This window comes from Octopus bimaculoides, chromosome 6 (assembly GCF_046866305.1).
Source record: "Octopus bimaculoides isolate indiv1 chromosome 6, ASM4686630v1, whole genome shotgun sequence".
NCBI classification, from domain to species: Eukaryota; Metazoa; Mollusca; class Cephalopoda; order Octopoda; family Octopodidae; genus Octopus; species Octopus bimaculoides.
This window is the reverse complement of record NC_142933.1, coordinates 54,227,386-54,249,807: the sequence shown is the minus strand read 5'-3', so window position 1 is coordinate 54,249,807 and position 22,422 is coordinate 54,227,386.

The window sequence follows — 22,422 nt, the reverse complement described above, 5'->3', positions numbered from 1 at the left end:
TTGTTCAAATTCACCTCGCAAGCGCCGTTTCAATCGGCAGTAAATGAAAAAATGCCGAATTAACTCCTGAAATTACTAAAATATTGAAAGGAAGGACAACAAAAGAAAGAGACCTCGATATTATGTAAATAGAGGAATTTATCTGTAAAAATATGTGACACTTATTCAGTAGCCATGATAAAGCTCCGAGTTTCGGATGCCGGGGTGGGAACCCACGCCAACATCTCTTCAGTTATCCGGCCATTGAAAATTCCTGTGAAAAATGACCGTTAAACAAAGGGAAATTACTGTGTGGTTGACCGTCATTAAGACAAAAGAGCTAATAGACCGCTAAGTAAGGGGAGGGGGTAAAAGTAAGGGAGTAGAGGAGTCTATTGTTTCCGCGTAAGTGCGACCAATCCGTACATTCGCCTATATTTATATACTAAACCACCCTCGCTTTAAACACACACATGCTCACCCACATACTCGCCAAATACTATACATATATATAAATACACACATGATCACCCACATACTCGCCAAAAACTATACATATATGTACATATGCATATATATACATGCATACACACTCACACTCACACGCACACAACAACCCCACACCCATACACACGCACGGAAAAATTTTTTTTATAGGGCTAAAAGCAAAAATCCGACCCCTTACTTAGCGGTCTATTAGCTCTTTTGTCTTAATGACGGTCAACCACACAGTAATTTCCATTTGTTTAACGGTCATTTTTCACAGGAATTTTCAATGGCCGGATAACTGAAGAGATATTGGCGCGGGCTCCCACCCAGGCATCCGAAACTCGGAGTTTTATCATGGCTACCGAATAGGTGTCACATATTTTTACAGATATATACATATATATATTAAGTACAGGACATCACGAACGAGCGAAAAATACGTAAACACACAACAAAAGATAAGTACGGTACAAAATACCAAAAGAAGTCTAACGCCTCTTCATTTGGCGACTGTTTATTACAACCTGTTTCGTGCTTTTAACGACAAGGCAGGAAAACCTCATAAGACGGTAGCATCCAGAAATTTTTAAAATATAAGATTTGTGGAGAGTTAAGGCTTCAAACGTCTACTCTGGTGTCATTTGTTCGTTCGAAGCCCTACTCTCCACAAATTTTATAGTATTAAAATTTCTGGTTGCGGCTATCTTATGAAGTTTTCCTGCCTTGTCGTTAAAAACACGAAGCAGGTAGCAATAAACAGTCGACAACTGAGGAGGAGTTAGACTTCTTTTGGTATTTTGTTCCGTACTTGTCTTTCGTTGTGTGTTTACGTATTTTTCACTCGTTGGTGATGTCATGTACTTAATATGCAGTTTTACATTTTCACACACACACACACACACACACACACACACACACACACACACACACACACACACACACACACACAATCCAACTGCTTGTTCCACTCCTGTACAACAGAGTCATTCAAATAAGCCTAACAACTGATATAGGAATCAGGATGTCCTCTAGTTCAACCCGATTTTCGGTTCGCGTGTTTTAGGCTCACTGGAAAATGTTTTGCTGCTTTGGACAAGTGTTTTCCTAAATCTAATCGGTATCATGCTATTTTTAATCGACACACTGTGAAGGTATCCTACGCCAACTCTGCTAGTTTAGAGCAGCGTATGTATCGCATAAACAATAGCAAAATGTGGCAACGGTTCAATACGATAACCGACACCCAGGGAATCCTGAATCGCTGGAAGTCCCATTGCGGGACCCTACTTAACAACCACTCACGAATTCCTGACGATCTCCTCCAAAACCCCCTCACAGCTCTCCATCCACCATTGGATGTCTCTGCCGCCCTCGTCCCATGAGTTCAACAAGGCATTCGAGCGCATGAATCTGGGAAAAGCACTAGGAGTCAGACACGCCTGGAGGTCTTGAACTGAGAAATCAACTGGCGCCCCTTATCCTCAAGATCTGGGAAAGCAAGACCCTTCCGAACGACTTCCGTGATGCAACTATCATCACCATCTACAAGAGAGGAGACTGAGATGATTGCAACAATTATCGGGGCATCTCACTCCTGAGTATTGCAAGCAAGATCTCCGCCCGTAACCTACTCAATCGCCTCCTCATCCTCTCGGAAGACGTCTTCCTTGAGTGCCAATGTGGATTTCGACCCTTTCGAGACACAACCGACATGATCTTTTGTGCCCGCCAACTTCAGGAGAAGTGTCAGGAACGACAACAGCCTGCAGTGTTCATCTTCTGGGATCTAAAGATTTGACAAGGGCCCCCGTCCTGCAATGTGGGTCGTCCTTGCCCGGTTTGGATGTCCGGAGGACTTCATTGCCCTAGTCCGCTCCCTTCACGATGGCATGGTGGGTAGGGTATGCCATCAAAATGCCCTCACAGACCAGTTCCCCATCACTGGGGGTCTTAAGCAAGGATGCGTCCTGGCACCAACCTGTTTCTTTTTGTACATGGCTGCCATGCCCAACAAAATCCCACTGGACTTACCTTCCATCAACATGCGCTATCGCTTGGACGGCAGTCTCTTCAATCTCGTACGTCTCCGCGCAAAGACGAGGACCTCCGCCATCTCAGTCCATGAGATGCAGTATGCCGATGACAATGCCACCCCGAGCCAGGCCTGTGCTTACAGAAGTTAATACAAAATTTTATTTATAATTTTTGCGGCATATCTGTATCTATACGTAAATAAAATGAACATTTACTTCATTAAGTTTTCACTACAGTAATGACATGTGGTGTGAAATATCTATATACTCCCCAGCATTTTTACTAGGTCCAGCCATTTTGTTAGACAATGCTAGGCTACATACAACTATTAAGTAATTTTTTCTTTCTCATTCCTTCCTGTAATTAGAAATATTTTTGTTAAATAGATTTTCATGGCAAGAATTTGTAATATAGACTTCGTAAGACTTTACTGATTTTGACAGATTCAAATTGTTGTCTCAAAGCAAAATATCCTTAATTCTCCTAATGTCGAAAGTTGCAAGTAAATAAAATTTAAACGAACACCTTCTGTGTGGTTATGTGGAAAGAAGTTTGCGTACCACGGCGTCGCACCTTAGGTAAATGACTTTTACTATTGCAGTCCATCCAGATCCTTGTGAGTGGATTTGGTAGGTTAGAAGATGGAAACAGAATGAAGCCTGTTATATATATATATATATATATATATATATATATATATGTGTGTGTGTGTGTGTGTGTGTGTGTGTGTGTGTGTGTGTGTGTGTGAGTGTGTGTCATGATATTTGTCTTTGTCCTCCATTACCGCTTCACAACAGTTTACTTGATTCTGTCCCCGTAACCTAGCGGTTCAGCAAAAGAATCCAATAGAATAAGTACAAAGCTTAAAAAAATGTAGCTGTCTCCTATTCAGCAAAAGCAAATCTTTTTAAATGTAGCTTGGTTTAGCGATTGCAAGTCTGGGAGAGGTTATATTAAAAGTAGTATTGTCATTCTTCTCTAGTTTGCAAGTAACATGCCCGAGTGTGACCTTTTGTGGTATGTAGAGCACTTCTCTTTCACGTCTTGATGAGATATACGAGTCCTGCAATTCCAGAGTTATGTAAGTGGTCATCTGGAAGTTTCTGAAAAGCGTATTAGTGCCCCTTGGGATGTTCACCATTTCTGACCATTTGACTGATGTATTTATTTTTGCTGCTATTGTTTAGCAGGTGCTGTCTTAGTAATGTCACACAACACTTGAAGGCTGTCCGTACTTTTCTCTCTCTTGAGAAATTGTCTGTCAATATCACTATTTCTGAGGAAATTAGCAATCAATTTCTGGATCTTGCTGCTTTTTATGTCTATGGAACGGATTTCCTCTATAGAGCTGTTACTTCCGAGATGAAATGTTTCTCGTAAAGACACCAAACGACTATTTTAGTATATTGTTGTCGTTGTTTAGCCCAGTTTAACTCTGATACAAGACATCTTTAATCAAAAGCGTTCTGACTGTAACTATCACGTCGTTTTAGAGATATCTGAAACTACATTGTTTAACGTGTCCTTTTTTTCTTTTTTGGAGATGGTAAAATGTAATTTAGGGGAGATTTCGCTTTTATTTCAAATACACAGAGTATTCTTCGTATCCTTTCATAAAATCATTATTTGGATTTTAAGAACGCCGACGATAAACTGAGTGAGCATTATGTTACACGATTAGGCATTAAAACTAGTTATGGTAATATATAGCTTTCTTTTGAATGAATACGCAGTTACGCTTTTAGGAGAAGAATTATGCCATATTTTGACATTTATACCGCTTTAACTATGAAGTGAAGCTCAATGACTTCAACTGGATGTTGAAACTATGCTGCAGTGAATACGTAACGGATATAATTTCAGGCAACTCAAATATTTTTCACTGGCTCTTTTGATTCGTGCAAAATTTTGAAATCTATCACGAGTTTTGTGAATGTTGTATATGAAAGGAATATGACGTTGTATACGGAAGAAATATGACGTATTGGTAGAGTCATTAGGGAGTTGGATTGGATACTAAGAGGTAGTTATGGTTCTCCGTGTTCTATGTTAGAATATCTCACTTTTTTCCATTCTTTTTCTCACTCCCCGAATCGGTTATGTTATGCTGTAGAAAGTATTTCGTGGTAAATCACTTAAAATTGTTCTTTTCCCTAAAAATGATGAAAGATTTAACTAGATGCTAGTAGTCACTCCTTGTAGAAAAACGTCTCGCAGAAAACTTCTTATTTTTGTATTGCATGTCAGTCCAATACTGTACGGAACGGAAATAGAAAATAAACTAAAATAGTGAAGAGACATATCTTCTTATAGAAAGATTAGCTAATGACGAGTTAGCGAGAAACTTCTATATAGTCGATTGATCTGCTATAGATACCAGGCAAATATGCCACTGATCATACACAGTACCCTCTAGAAAACGGATCCACATCAGAGAATACAGTTCCGATACATAGCAAAAAAGCTTATGGAATGGCCTCGTCTAGAATGCCTCCGATAACAGATCTCCCGAAGCAGAGCTTAACTGCAACTAAGCAACAACTACTCTATCAGTCAAGTTATCATTTATTTAGTTTATTGATACTACTTATTTTGTGGTTCTCAGAATAAAGGCACTTTAACTTGATGTTTATAGCAGAATTTGAACTCGGCTTCGTTCGATTCGTGAGCAAGTGAATAACTTTCTAGAACTTTACTCTCAATGGTATCATTGCACCAGTCAATGACTTAAGCTGCCAAAATATGTAAAATCTTTGAGGACTTTGGCTTGTACTGGAGTCTAATCATAGTTGGTTTTATTATTCAATTAAGTATAAGTCTCTTGTCTTGAAGATTGTTACAATAAATATTTAAGAGTTCATACATAAATTTATTCATACAACTATTTACACAAGCATACACACTGACAAACACAGACAGACAAAGAGAGACACCAGCCTACACAAAGGCATACATAATGACGTAAATGCGTACATATATACTTTCGTACTAATAAGTACATTAATTCAGCGATGCATACGTTCGTATATAGATCCATGAATACATGCATAAATACATATATATACATTTATAAAAGACATATTTGTATACATATGTACATGGATACTTACGTACGTTGATGTCAAGTATGCTAGCATATGAACATAGAAACATGAAACATTCATTATAAATTGATATATTTATTCATTATATATCAGAGTGCAAATAATATGCTAATCAATTTTCAGTGTATTTGGTAACATTTTGACAGAGTTGTGTATGATACTTCTAAGAGGTGATTCGCCAATGCATATTTAATCTTTGCTACTGTGCTAAAACCTACACACTCAAAGTGTTAAGTCTAATTGTTTCAAATGGAAGATGTCCCAAAGCTCATACACTGTATATCGTGTCAAAGGCTCCTTTTTGCTATTAAATTCTGCTGCCATTTTATTGGTTGATAATGTGTTGAATATTGAAGGGAATGTAGCCAATTTCGCTCTCTTTATATAACTTAATCACAAGAAAAAGGCATGAAAGTCAAAAAATCTCATTTTTACTTATGACTTTGTGAATATATACCAAAGTGATAAATAAACTGTATGGTTTTATCACAAATTAGAAATAAGGTTTCGGATAGTCAAATGCATGATACGGTTTCGATTCATTTTTGTAGATGCTGCTTGTTGCTTATGTTGTGAATTAGTATCCCAAAATGACAAATTAAAGCATTCACACAGAAGGTTATTGAGAATAATTATGTGGCTATGAAAAGGCATTATCAGTCAACGATTAAAATCATAATTTAATTACTCCGGCAAGTACGGAAGGCAACTGTAGCTATGTTTCTGTATAATCATGATTTCTTAGCGAAACATTGAATTTATAGTATCATTCATTGTCTAATGTTGCCATTTTCTCACTGTGTGTTGAGTTGTAAGCAACAGAAACAAATTAATATACATCTTCTATCAGAGACAAGACAAATATAGACAAGATATACAGTATATATAATATATATATATATATATATATATATATATATATATATATATATATATATATATATATATATATATATATATATATATATATGATATATACGATATATATGATATATATATATACATATATGCATAAATACATGTATAAATATGATGTGTATCTGTATGCAAATAACCAATTGTTCTTTAACTATCCTGACAAGGTTTTTAGACGAAGTTTGATTAACTAGCTGTCCTAAGTAAATATAATAACGCAACGTACTTTTGAAATGTGATATTCAATGCAGCAACTAGAGAGCCGAAAGCGTTATCTACTGGACACTCGTGCGTGAATGCCCTCGACGTACCACCACCACCACCACCACCACCACCAACAACAACAACAACAACAACAACAACAACAACAGAGGCAGCAACAGTAACGCTATATCTATCGATCAATTATTCACATCATCCATAAGTACCACCTGCCTAAAATATAATCTCGCGCCTTGGCTACATTTCTGACTAAGTTTTCAATAAACTTTTATCTCCTCTTTATTCTTCAAGAATTGCAGCAAACGAAAATCCAAAGACTCCTAAGTGCAAAAACTACAAAGTTGTGGTCATTTTCAGTGTTTTTACTGTTTGAACTGTTAACGGCCCCATCCCTTTGAGCCACCGGATGTGACAACCATGTGATGTGTTGCGTGCCGATGTCAAGCACACGTCAGCACATTTCTTTCTGCTCCTCATATCAGAGATTTGTAACGTGTTTATGGTTTTGTTTTGTATTGTATTTTATTGTATTCCCTCTATAGCACTTCTTTTGCAAGATTGATCTGCATTCCCAAGATATAATAATCAAAGAAAAAATAACAGAGAAAAGTTGATAAAAGAAGATAATGGTGTTTCTTTTTGTTTTTTTTTTCTAAGTTGGAACTAGTGGTAAAAAAAGGAACAAAAAAAAAAAGCAACAACAAAAAAATGGTATCCAAAGCAAAAGTGATTGATTTTATTTTTTTTTTCTTCACCAGAAGAGGGTGAACTTGAATCTTGTGGAAATTCCTTTCCTTGGGTAGAATGGTGAGATAGTTGGTCGATGACGGTTTTGTCAATATTTTGCTTGGAATACAATGGGGAAAATAGCAGAGAAACAACTTTTAGTTCATCGAGTAGCTGAGCTCAGATTCCACCAAGGTACATTTGAAATTTTATTATATGCAATCAATGAGCGGATGGGTCGTATTTCTGGTCAACGTATCGTAGAGGTATAAACAGACAGGTTCATCTTAATATAGCGGAACTTAGGGTGTAAATTACTCCATAATGTTTAAATTGTTCCATAAAAATTTAACAATTATACACCACTCGCCTTGAATACATATATAAGAGACTAATCGCCCTAACCATCGGCAACATCAATAACAGAGATTCAAGTTATAAATCTTTTACTAAACCTTTAAAAAGATACGAAGAATAAGTTAACAGAGAACATTCTTCTGTGGTTATTGAAAATTGAGGAATATAGCGGATAAAAGGAGAGAGCAAAGCCCGACTGGTTTCGAACTTGCATCTCAGAATCAACGTTCTAACAGTTTATCGCTGCTCCTTGGTGCACATATAATGAATTATATACAAATTGCCAATATGAATTAATGGTCTAGTACAAGGTTTGGCTTAGAGAACTAACTTTCTAACTTGAAATCCATCCAGAAAACATGACATTGTATCCAATTGTTTTATACCTGATATTCTCTGTTATTCTTTCTTTGAACACACACACACACACACACACACACACACACACACACACACACACACACACACACACACACACACACACACACACACACACACACACACACACACACAATACAGAACACTCTACATGCATTATATACGAACAATTTAAAGAAGCTGGGAAAGCAATACTGAGGGAAACTCGCTCTACCCACAGAAGAGGATAAACTTATTTTTCCGGCATTGTACTTATCCATATTAGAGAACAGAATAATGCTAAAAACATAAACACATAGATATACTAGATACCTAAATGTGTTGATGGTATACTAGCTAAAATGGATATATTAGAGGAAATTGAGAGACTAAAGAAAAGCTTATTAGATAACTCCATACAAAATGTGTTATATTGCGGAATAACAAACACTATTTCAGCAACTCTGACAAGATTTTAAAATCTTTTTAAAGCTGTATCAAGAGTGTTCAAGCTAGCATGATACCACCAGAGCACATCCATTCGATATCGATTTCTCTATGGAGAAAGCGGGAGAAATTGCTTGTGAAAACGTGGGAGCACACGATTATAAGTAAAATCGGCAAGGTCGTGAGATTTGCCCAGTCTGCCGTACTCTTATCGTAATACAATATCAAAATAAACACGCATAAAAAAATTAATAAGTGGCGACCGCGACAAACAAGTCAATAATTAATTACGTTTGGAATTAACGGTCAAAAGACTTTTGGCAGGAATGTATCCATGAATTCAACCAGTATATAAGAAACGACACAAGCATCTAGTATATTCAAATATATTCAAACGTTGGTTATGAATTTAGGAACATTATTGTTCCCAACTAACTGGAAAAAAAACTAAGAAAAACACTAAGAAAAATCTAAAATAAAAAAGTTGTTACTTGAACCCAGTCCTATATTTAATGAGACGCACAAACATATATTACATATTAAACTATACTTTACAATTATTTGTGTTTATGTTTGAATGTGTTCAGAAAGCGGGAATGAAGAAAGATTAAATGTAAGAGAAAGAGTGTTAACGATATCTGGCTAAAGTATACAAGTGAGATAATATGATAACACTGGAAAGATGTTGTTTGAATAGAAAATACAGACAATATATCACGAGACTAACAGAAGCGAGACTAAACAAAATATTTTTGTCTATTTCCTAATGTATTTATGGTACATAATAGCTCTGACGTCATTTTGTTAATCATACATTAAACAATTTTATGAAAATATTTGGAAAGTAATATAGTTTTGCTACACTACTATCAAGAACAAACAGTGTCCAATAAATCTAGTTTAATATGTGTGCATGAGAGAGAGAGAGAAAAGGGGAAAGAGAGGGAGAGAGAAGGAATGAGAGGTGGGGAGAGAGAAAAAAGAACAAATGTTCGTGTGATAAATGTTTCCTTTATCGCGTCATCATCATCTAAACTGATGGGTAATTACATAATCTAAAGCTCTATACAGACAATAATTTCTAGATATAGGACGCTAGTGTACTAAAAGAATCGGTTACATGAACATTTCTATTACGGGAAAATAACTTCAAGTAGCATACTTTTCTGCTACACGGATTGGTTTATTCCTTTAGAAGTTTTACCTTAATTTTTCTGCAAATCCTTTAACAAGCCTTTTGACTTTTTAAAAAACGACCACCATGATCATCGGTGCCTTGAGTCGAGTCTGATCCTCGAAAAATCCGTTTTAATTAGATCTATGAAAAAATTTGGTTCAAGCAGTTAAAAAAATAACTTCTTGTGCAATTTAATATTCTGTCTATTGTCACGAATTGTCTCATTCACTGTTGATGTTGCAAGTGGAACGGCTATTGGCAGGAGACCGCAGATTTATCAGGGTGCCAGGGACTCCATCCCAGTTACGAAAAAAAACCGGACATTTTAATGTGGTGTGAAAGAAAGAAAGTTGTGAATCTAGTCGAGTTAACATGGAAGCCGCGCAGGCTGGAAAGCGGAGCATTTTCCAATCGAAGTCGGATATAGAGGGTTTGTTGGACTCAATGTGAGATGACTGTTGTTATCGTTCGGTCTAACGCATTGTAAAGTGAATACCACCATCACCGATATCCAAAAAAAGCTAGCCACTGGATTTGGTTTAAAAGAGACGATGAATGATGGTTAGAAGAATATTGAGCTTTATTTGGTAACCAGTGAGCTGAGCCTCATGTCACTGAGGGGGCCGGTGCGCATTGATGCCGTCGAGAGGTAGGCCCCGAAACGGCGCACATTCTCCCCTGATGATCCCATACACTTGCTGGCTTCCGATATTTGGAGTTCTCGACTGGTAGCACTTGCATGTGCAAGTTGTTTGCGAAACAATGTGGCGGGCATCTCCTTTCATATTAGACGTTTTTAAAACGTTTGTTTTCAATATTAATATACAGTATAATCATTTTGTCTTCGCCTTTTACCACTACTGCCTTTATTTGCCAACATAATGTGGCTGTCTTGGATAGGACGATTGTTACTGTTGCTTAGCCCCAGGAAACTTCGTTTCCAGCTAGCTATATGACACTATATCTGTGTCCTTATATATTCGAACAGCGAGTCCAGCACCCCCATCCAACTCAAAGCAACATCTGTGAACCGGTTTCTGGGTTAATGCCCTTTATCAGCACAGAGTAGTTACTTGGTTAGGTGGCGTTGCTGAATTCCTGTCGGAAAATATATAATTTTCTAAGTCACACAAGCACGCACATACATACACACACACACACACACACACACACACACACACACACACACACACACACACACACACACATATATATATATATATATACATGCATATATAAATACATATATATATATAAATATACATATATATATATACACATATATATTCATATATATACATATATACATATAATAATATAAATAAAATGTATATATATTTAATATATATATAATAATATAAATAAAATGCGTATATATATGCATATGTATGCATATATATATATATATACAAATATATATATTATATATATATATATAGGTGCAGGCGTGGCTGTGTGGTAAGAAGCTTGCTTCCCAGCTATATGCTTCCAGTTTCAGTCCCACCATGTGGAACCTTGGGCAAGTATCTTCTAATATAGCCTCCGGCCGGCCAAAGCCCTGTGACTGGATTTGATAGACGGAAATTGAAAGAAGCCCGTCGTACATATATATGTATATATATACGATACAGTTCTATATTTAAGAGATGAGGAATTATTTACATTATTTACATTTGACGGATATTCGTCCTCATCTTGTTTGTTGTTAACACAACGTTTCGGCTGATATACCCTCCAGCCTTCGTCAGGTGTCTTGGGGAAATTTCGAACCTGGGTTCTCATTCCTATCGATGTTACTATTATTATTATTATATTATATTATTATTACTATTATTAATCAGGTGAATCGAACTCGGAACCTTGGGGTTAGTAGCCCGCGCTCTTAACCACTACGCCATATGCCCGTGGGCAATTATGGGGTGAATTTTAAGGCTTATAAATCTATTATTTTTCTATCCTTCCTCAATACCTGTTCCCATATTCTATTCATATCTGCACTCGGTCTGCTTAGGAGGTTGTTGTGTCCTAGCATATGTGCTGCTTCTTTTAGTTTTCGTATTTTCCAGTGTTGTTCCCTGTCTATTATTTTAACTTCATCCCACAGGGGGAGGTGGTTTCCATTTTTCCATACATGATCAGCTATACCCGATTTATCAATATCTTCTCGTGTCACAGCTTTGCGATGTTCTTCTACCCTTATTTTGCGGGGGCGACATGTTTCGCCTTTGTATAACCTACCACAGCTGCATGGGATGGAGTACACGCAGTTTTTGGTCATATTCTCTTCTGTTGGTGGTTTTACCCGAAGGAGATATTTGCGAAGTGTTGTATTGCTCTTGAATACTGCCCTGATGTCATATGGGCCGCATATCTTTTTTATCTTTTCGGAGAGGCCTTTCACATAGGGTAGACAGACTGTAGACAGTTTATTGGTTTCATCCTCTCTTTTCTTCATAATTGGAGTAGATAGTATGTTCTTGGGGTAGTTGTTTCTTAATAGATTGTTATTGAGCTTGATCATTTCCTCGTGGTGGGTATCACCTGACGAAGGCTGGAGGGTATATCAGCCGAAACGTTGTGTTAACAACAAACAAGATGAGGACGAATATCCGTCAAATGTAAATAATGTATATATATACGATGTTTGTGTATCTGTGCTTGTCCCCGAACCACCGATTAACAACCGATGTTGTTGTGTTTACGTCCTCGTAGCTTAGCGGTTTGTAACTTCTTTCTTTCTTTCTTCTTGCCCGTTCCATCTTTTGCATCAGCCTTCTTCTCGTTCTTTTTTTTTCTCATTTTCTTACTATCCAGCATCCTGCTTTTTAAAATACATCTAACTCATAAACAGAGAATGAAAGATTACTTAGAGATACGTGGCGTGTTTTATAAATCTGCGTATTTAACGCATCATAAAGGCATAAAACTATTAGTTGCTCTTTCGTAATGTGTATTAAATTAATGTTATCTCAAATGCATGCAGGACTTCTTTTGTTGATTCTACTTATAATGGATCTCTCTATATACATACAGTCGTACACAAACACTGGCACACATAAAAAACACCGCCTTACTGTAAGGTATGCATAAGTTATTTTATAATCTCGTGACATGTGTTAGTCTACACAACAAAACTTCGAGAATAAAACAAGATAATACATCTTGATCAGAGGATTCAAATAAATGTTGGTCCTTCATAAAGTATTTTACCTACAGTGTAAAGTTGTTTTTCTGTTAAATTGCCGGCTATGAAAATGTTTTTTTTAGAGACATTTATCTATAAAATCTCAGCATCTTGGTTTTACGCTGAACATTGCTGTTATCAACATTTCAAACATTCCTTTTGAATTCGTTCCCATTTAATCTTTCACCCATGAATTTACACTTCAGCAAGGAACAATATTTTAATTTTTCTGTAGCATTAATCATATTTTATTTAACGTTATGGTAACATATTTACGTCTTTTCTCTAAGGGAATACAAGTATAGTAAATAAACGGGAAGTAAAGAAAAATAATATAAAAAAAACATAAAAAGAATAAATGAAAATGTACTGAATAATTTGATTTCCGTTTCTGAAGAAAATGAAGGTCTGTGTGAAATTGGTTTATTTTGTAATATATACAGGAAAATTTAAGGTCAGCTTTAAGATCAGAGTAAAAAGACCTGTCTGTAGTTCAATTACCGGGATAAATCATGAACAATTGAAGCAGTTAAGATGATAAAAAATGAAGTGAAGTGTTCTAGTGAACTTTTAAGCGAATTTGTGAAGTGGCTCTTCTCAAAATATATGAGATTGTTATATCATTGTTTCGTTGTTACCGTAGTTATTGTGTCACTCTACACCAACCCTGATTGAGCAGACCTATGATCTTTGGAATTCGAGGGTGTATTCATAGCTGTTTTTCCAGGCTACTAGTATATCTTGGATTACATTATCCAGTGTGTTTTGGATCGCTTGAAACGATAAGAAGTTCAGTTCATAATTTAAAAAAAATAATTGTGCATGTGAATAAGTATATGTATTCGTATAAGTGTGTTGTGTATATATGTATGTATGGTTGTATATATGTATGTAAACACATCTAAACTGGTTGGGTTGTGTTTTTGAACTGCTTTATATATGGCTATGCTTGAGGTTTTATTCTTTATGGTTACAATTGTACTTATAGATAATGTTGGTCTTGAGGTAGTTTAAGTTTTGCAAGCAGGGTGAAAGTGTGTTGAAGTTGCAATTGGTAGGGTGAAATAAGTTGTTCTATGATATTTTGAAAGTTTTTGACGCTTATATTTGGCAACAGTTTTCTCAAAGTTGTTACTTGTAGAGTATATTATTTTCTTTATGGCAACTACCGAGCCAGTAATACAATTCCAATAACTGTTGTTCACGATATACACATGATTTAATTTCTGCATGTTGAATTGTTTAGAGTATTCGTGTACTATTGGAAAATGCTTCTGAGGCAGATTAAAGAAATATCTGACAAACTGAATTTCATATTCAGAATGTGTGCGGAGACGGGCAGAATCGTTAGCATGCCGGGGGAAATGCTTAGCGGTATTTCGTCTGTCTTTACGTTCTGAGTTGAAATTCCGCTGAGGTCGACTTTTCCTTCATCCTTTCGGGGTCGATAAATTAAGTACCAGTCGCGCACTGGGGTCGATTTTATCGACTGGCCCCCTCCTCAAAGATTTCGGGCCTTGTGGCTAGAGGTTAAAAGAATGAGTGCGGAAGGAGATGGACTGCGCTGAAGATATATATTTATGCTTTCATAGATGAAGGGGGTCCAGGTTTAAAGATAAATATTTTGTTGAATGCACTAGCCATCGTTGCTTTGCTATAATGGCTGGCAGCTCTATTGAAGTTTATTTTCTTTAAAAGTATATTGAGGATCTTTCAACTAATATTAGTGACACAATTTCGTCCTTCATTACGCGCTGAGTTCAAATTCCGCCGAGGTCGACGACTTTCGAGGTCGATAAAGTAAGTGGCAGGAAGAGAATAGAAAATATTGCTTTGAGTCCGTTGGTTTGAAGAAGATTTCGGTTTTAACTTCAGTATCTCTTTTTATGATTAAGCTGTCCAGGAAGGGTAGTTGTTTGTGGCTGTATTCCATTGTGAAGTAGATACTGTGGTTAATGCTGTTGATTAAGTTCAAGGTTATGTGGCCACAGGATGAAACAGCCATCCAGGTAGCGTTTCCATTTGGTGAATAAGAATTTTTGGAAGTTGCCTCCAAATTTCAGTCTAGCGTGTTCATATATTTGGACTTGCAATTATGCCATGACGAGGTTGGTAAAAGTAGGGGCTACCCTCGTTCCCATTGCTATGCCCGATTTTTGTCTATAAGTGTTTTCGTTGAAGTTGAAGAAGTTGTTCTGTAGGATGAATTTTATTCCTTCAACGATGAATTCTTTTCCGATTTGGTCAGGAACGTCATTTGGGAATTTTTCAACCCAGTATTGTATTTCTATTATTCTGTATTCGTGAGGAATCGAGGTGTAGAGGTATATTACATCGAATGAAACCAGAAGGGAGTCCTTGCTGGTTTTGTTCGGGAGATGGTTTAAAATGTTCAAATCATCACTTATAAAGCTCGGTATATGTTGGAGAATATGTTTAAGGAGGACGTCAATAAAGTTACTGAGTCTGTGTGTCTCACAGGAGGGACAGGACAAAAATGCTCTCATTTTGAGATTTCTCGAGTATGGAATATTTATGACTACAGAAGTTGATTTGTTAAAGGATTCGTTCATGGGTTCACTTTTGTGGATTTTGGGAAGTCCATAAAAGTTATTGGTCTCGCAGTCAAATCTAGTCGAGTAATCTCTCTCCTTTTCCGTTAAACCTTGTTGGAATTGGTGGATAAGGGTAGAAGGTTTAATCATCATCTTGGATTGACTGTAGTTGCTTATTTTTTTCGTAGTAGGTATTGTCTTGAAGGAGGATTAAGGTAATGTTTATGTATTTTTCTGACTTCATGATTACTACAGCACTCCTTTTATCGGCTTCTTTTGTAATTATGTTGTCATCCTCCTTGAGATTACTAATGATTTCCTATTCTTCTCGACTTGTATTTTAAATTTTCGAGGTGAGAGTAAATTGTAGGTGTAATTGGAAACCAGATCACAAAAGTTATCCAGTTTGATTTCTTCCTTTTGTCGGACAGTAATCACTTTTATTGTGAAGAATTGATTGATCATTATTTTCTTTATCTAGCAGTTCTTTAGTGATGCGAAGTTTTCTGCAGAATTCCTGGATACCATTTTGTAAATCATTTAGTTTCGACCTTTGTGGTGTTGGGGTGAACTTCAATCCCTTTGCGAGCATTTTGATTTGTTGGTCTGAAAGAGTTTTATGTGAGAGATTTATCACCTTCGGAATCTCACATTTGGTTGATGCCATCGATTGTCCCTGTTTTGGCCCAGTTTGTCTAAAAAATAGTTTCTTGGGTTGTGATATAAAGAATTAGTGTTCCCGTTGATTGTCCTTCCGCTGACCCTTGATCTATTATGGGTTCTTCGTTGCGGTCGGCTCTAAGAGGAGTTGTAATGGTTATATCCTGTTTGAACAAGGTGGTTATTGTGGAAGAAATGTCTTGAGCGGGAGAAGTTCCTACTTCTTCCTTGGTCCTGCTTGAAGTCTTCTTTATGTGAGATGTGTCTCGGACGTGAGGAGTTCTTATTTCTCTTATAGTTCTGTCCGAAAGAGTTATTCACGAAGACGTTACGTCTGAGACGTGGAGGGTTCTTGGGGTGAGATGGGCTTCTGTATCTTTGAGTGAGAGTGCTTTGTTGTGTAGTGTAGTGTAGTGTTCAACGGAATTTCCCATTTTGTGTCTTTGAGGGACCCTGGAGAGGGCATTGGTTATTCTTGGTTCTGGATGGGCATTCCGGTATTATTCCGGTAGTGACTTTCTTCCGGTTGTGTGGAGTGACTTTCTTCCGGTTGGTGAAACTAGTTTGGTATATAAGTAAGTAAATTTATTTTAAACAATTACAAATTTTTCAAATTTAGGTGCGTTTTCAACAACAAATTTGCCTATATATATATATATATATATATATATATATATATATATATATATATATATATATATATATATATGTATATATACAGTACTTCCTCACTTTACTAGACCCCGGATTTACGAATGTTATGATAAATACCTCGGCGAGTTACCGAGGAATTTATAGAGAGCGAAGAAAATATCTGAGCAAAGAACTCTAGACTTGTCTTTTTTTTTTAAAGAAAACTACTAGTCTATCTACGAGTGCTTGTGAAGCGGCGATCGCATCTACACGTCTAGTCTAGTGCGAGTGAAAGTGATGATAATATTTTTATTATAAATGGTCTCGATATTAATTTTACGATACATAAAATATTCTTTACATTTTTTTACACGCACGCACACACAGACAGACAGACAGACACACACACACACACACACACACACACACACACAGACACACACAAACATGTATATATGTATATATTCATACACTTACTCATATGTTTATGCATATGAACTCATGAACTCATTGCTACAAGTGCTAATTAAATACGTAATTATTATGGAAATCTTACTGTTGAACTTAAGAAATTTTATTTTTAGATCTGATAAACATGGCTGCATAGCTTGATTCTGTTACACATATCTAACAATTGCATAGCATAGCTCATTGCTATTGTTCAATTTAATTATTGCATCGGATAACTAGTATGCTCTGACACTCTGTTGCTGTTATTTATTGCTCCTGCTCTTTATATGTGACGTCCAATAAAGCGCTGTTTACGATTGTGATGCTGGTCACCTTAAGGACAGTGTAACGCTGCTAATGCAAAATAGTAGGTGCCATTTGTGTAAGCCCTGCATTTAACATTATACTTATATAATAATGTTTGATATCTACCTTCTTTACGAACAGCTTGTTTTTAAATGTACACAAATGTGCGTATGTGTGTGTGTTGTGTGAGTTAGTGTGTGTGTGTGTGCGCATGTGTGCATGTGCGCGTGTGTAAGTTAAGACTTGTGTGTCTGTTGCATCACGGTTCATCGTGGTTAATTACATGTGTATATTTGTGTGATTATGTTTACGGAATGTGGTGAGCATATTTGTGTGCTTTAGGTGCGATTCTCCTTGACGTAAGGTATGTTTCTTATATAGGTTGCATAGTGGTATTTAAAGGAACAACATTGATACTCCCTTATCAAAAGACTAGATTTTTCATAATGCAACGAATCAATGGTAAAAGATATTCCCATGGTTATTAGCATTTCTATGAGATTGGTTGGACATAGATAAAGCACCTTTATTCATAGGCTAATTGTGTCAGGGCTAAACAACTTACGCCATTTGTTTATTTTCTTACTAGCTGGCAGAGCCACCAGCACGCAGAACAAAATGCTTAGCAGCATTTCATCCGTCTTCACGTTCTAGGTTCCCATTCCGCCGAGGTCGAATTTGTGCAAAAATTTAAAATCATTCTTCTTCTTCTTCTTCTTCTTCTTCTTCTTCTTCTTCTTCTTCTTCTTCTTCTTCTTCTTCTTCTTCTTCTTCTTCTTCTTCTTCTTCTTCTTCTTCTTCTTCTTCTTCTTCTTCTTCTTCTTCTTATTATTATTATTATTATTATTATTATTATTATTATTGGTATTATTAAGGCAGCAAGCTGGCAGAACTGTTAGCTCGGCGGACAAAACGCTTTGCGGCATTTCACCAATTTTGCCTTTCATCCTTTCGGGGTCGATAAAATAAGTACTAGCTGATCACTGGGGTTGATGTAATCGACTTAACTCCTCTCCCGCAAAAAAAAAAAAAAAACTGCTGACCTTGTGCCAAAATTTAAAACCAAAGGGGACGAGCTAACTGAATTTTTAGCACGCCGGGCAAAATACTTAGCGGCATTTCGTCCGTTTATACGTTCTAAGTTCAAATTCCGCCGAGGTCGACTTTGCCTTTCATATTTTCGGGGTCGATGAAATAAATACCAGTTACGCACTAAGGTCGATGTAATCGACTTATCCCCTCCCCCGAAAATCTTAGACCATGTGCCTATAGCAAAAAGGATTATTATTATTATTATTATTATCATTATTATTATTATTATTATTACTATTATTATTATTATTATTATTATTATTATTATTATTATTATTATTATTATTATTAGCTTCATTTATTTCTTCTACTACTTCTCCTCCACTCTTATGCCTCCTCCCCTCTCCTCTTCTTCTCGGGATCAAGTTTGGCCTCTTTCCCTACCATATGAAGTGTTTTGTCGGTTAATTGTCTCTGATATTCTATGGTGGCTTATGTTGTTGTTACTTCGCTGTTAACTTGGGAGCGGAGGAAGTGCTCCCTATTGGGAGCAAGTGGCACTCGAAAGGAAAAGGGACTGTAGCGACGAAATTTCTTTTCAACAAAACAATGGATGATCTTTCAAAGACTTAAACAAACACAAAGTGATAAAAACAGCTAACAAATGTAAAAACTTATATAAAAAAAGAATGTGACTTCGAGGAATAAATATCTAGTTGAGTGGTTTAAGTAATGTTGTTGTAGGGGTGTTTGGTATGAGTGGGTAGCTGGTGGGGCATGGTGTGGCGCGGTGTGATCGGTTGCGCTAATACAGAATTGAGGATAATAGATACTGTATAATTAATATAAGGCGGAGAGCAGTCGGCAAGGGCGGAGCGGAAGGCGTTTAGAAAAGTGGAGGTAAGGGACGGTGGCGAAACGTGGTGATGACGTTAGGGGAGGCTTTAAAAGTAGTTATGGTGGTGGCAGTGACAGTGGTGACAGTGATGGTGGTGGTGGTGGCAAAGAGCAAGAGGGAGAAGCGGAGGAAGAGTTAATCCTTTTACACCCCGGCGGCGTTAAAAGCTGGAGCATGTTATGGATGTAAAAAGAAAAAGGAACAAACGCCATGTAAGTGATAATGTGACGGTATAAGTTAGCTTTTTTTTGTACGCCATTGTTGTAGTTTTTATTTTTACTGTTACTTTTTACTTCTAGGTCATCCTTGATTGAATAAACCCATGATCAATGGTGATCCAGCCGTGGCTATCCCGTCTTTTTCTTAATATATCTAGGATTACATTATCATGTACATTATTTTTTCAAAAAAAGAAAAAGATGATTGGTTGTAATTCGATGGCGTGGTTGTGTGGTAGGATGCCTGCTTCCCAACTACATGATTCCGGTTTCAGTCCCACTGCGTGGGACCTTAGGCAAGTGTCTTCTACTATAGCGTCGGGCCGACCAAAACCTTGTGAGTGGATTTGGTAGACGGAAACTGAAAGATGCCCGTTGCATATATATATATATATATATATATATATATATATATATATATATATATATATATATATATGTATGTGTGTGTGTGTGTGTGTGCGCGTGCATGTGTGTGTGTGTATATGTGTACGTGTGTGTGCGTCTTTGCTTCTGTGTTTGTCCCCCATCACCGCTTGACAAACTGTGCTGGTGTGTTTACCTCTTCGTAACTTAGTGGTTCGGCAAAAGAGACCGATAGAATAAGTACTAGGCCTAAAAAATAAACCTTGGGAACAATTTGTTCGACTAAAACCTTTCAAAGCGGTGCTCGGTCATGGCCGCAGTCAAATGACTTAAACAAGTAAAAGAATAAAAGAATATCTAATAGCTTACGTTACCAATTAAGGCCTTCTTAATGATATTGCTCTTGTTGAATAAACCTTTGAATAAATGGGTTTATACTAATATCCATTCCAGCAGTGATAATCCCTACTTTCTACAGACATAGTAACCTAGAATTACGTTATATTATGTGTATTTATGATTAAAAGAAAAAAAAAATCGCCACTAGAATGTAATTTGAGGGTGATTTAGAAGATCAATGTTTCGCAACGATATTCATTCATCAAATCGTTCAGGGTTGTTACATGCACTTATGAAAATGAAAATAATATCAGTTATTCAACAAATATCGACTTTTCTTCGCCACATGATTATTTTTAGTTAGCTTTCAAATGCTCACTGCATTAACCTTTTGCCTGTTCTGTGTATCATATGTGATACACAGGACATAGTTCTTTGGCGTTCATACATCATATATGATACACATTCCCAGCTTTTTTTTCATTCATCAGATTAACTTGAGTTGTCTCCAGACAGAAAAGTTTTATATCACTCGAAACGTATGAAACAAAGGTTAACTAAAATTTAGAAAATAAAGTATGAGTGTTTAGAACAAGGTAATGAAAATACTTTGGACAGGGAAAGGGTAAAATACGCTAGCTGTTGGAATTGAAGCTCCTCTAGAATTTAAATATCTACATATACTAATTTTCAGCCGACTCATGTACGAGATGCATTCTGGAAATATTCAAACTTTTTTTCGGACCGACAGTTATGACTGTCCGAGCTAATTGTAATTTTAATATATCGTTCCTATAGATCTAATAAACAGACATGTCAACTTTTATAATTCCTGATTGAAGGAGACAGCTGTAACAGAACTTTGAGCACACCCTACTGAAACACTACTTGTCATAACTGACTAGCTTGCAGAATGCAGTCAGGAGTTGAAGACAGTTTGGAAGCTCGCTATGCAATAAAGGTTTGTGTTAAACTAGGCAAAAACGCTATGCTTCTGACAACTTATGTATTAACTTGTATGAGCCGATCATCTGTTTTTCTCTGGCACAAGAGGCCAGGAAAAGTTCATGATGATCTCCTTTTTCGATAGAAAAGGCATCCTGTTAAGGTGCCAGAGATGGACAGCGAAACTGTTCCCCATCCTCAGCTACAGTCCCCAAACTGAAGGGGAATCGCAAGGAAAGTTGCTCTGAAGGCACTGAGAAAATAGAGGAGGCTATCACAAGAGCCTTGGACACCTTCACTTTGGAGGATTTCATGGGGCCTTTACGAAGTGGCTGGAGCGTTACAACAAGTGCATTGAAGTCAGAGGATCCTACTCTGAAGGAGTTTAGAGTCTTGTATTTCTTTGAAATTCATAAATGTCTCTCCTGAAAAAGTTCCAAAATTTCTGGAATGCACCTTATACATTATTGCATATATACTTAGTAATTTTCCCATTACTCTTTCAACAAGTATAGTGAAGTCTACATTTCACTGATAAAATCCAGTAATGCCGAAACATGTCTGGTGTTGTCCATCGAACTCGCCAAAATGGTTGAAATAATATTAGTTACTGAGATAATATTATCTTTTGCTCACAGCATATTTTGTTCTAAATAGCATGTTGCACTGTGTTAGCATTATTACAACGACAGCTAAGTTAGTGCTAACACTAACTCAACTATTGTTATGTTTTATTTGCTGGTTATAGTCATAGTTATTGGTTTTGAAATAGAAATTGCTGTTAAAGTTGATTTTTCTATGTTTGTTCCTTCGAACAAAAAGAAAACGATTGCGAAAAATACAGTAATAAGAAATAATGTAAAAATTATAATGGAAACAAAATAGAATCAATAGTATAACCAAGAACCAAAACAACAAAGAGTTCAACTTTTCTTTTCCTTAAGACTTTTAATAGGACTTCCTCCAAAGGATCAACGAATGTAAAATAACAGAAATAACGAGTTATATATTAATGTACTACTCTGAATT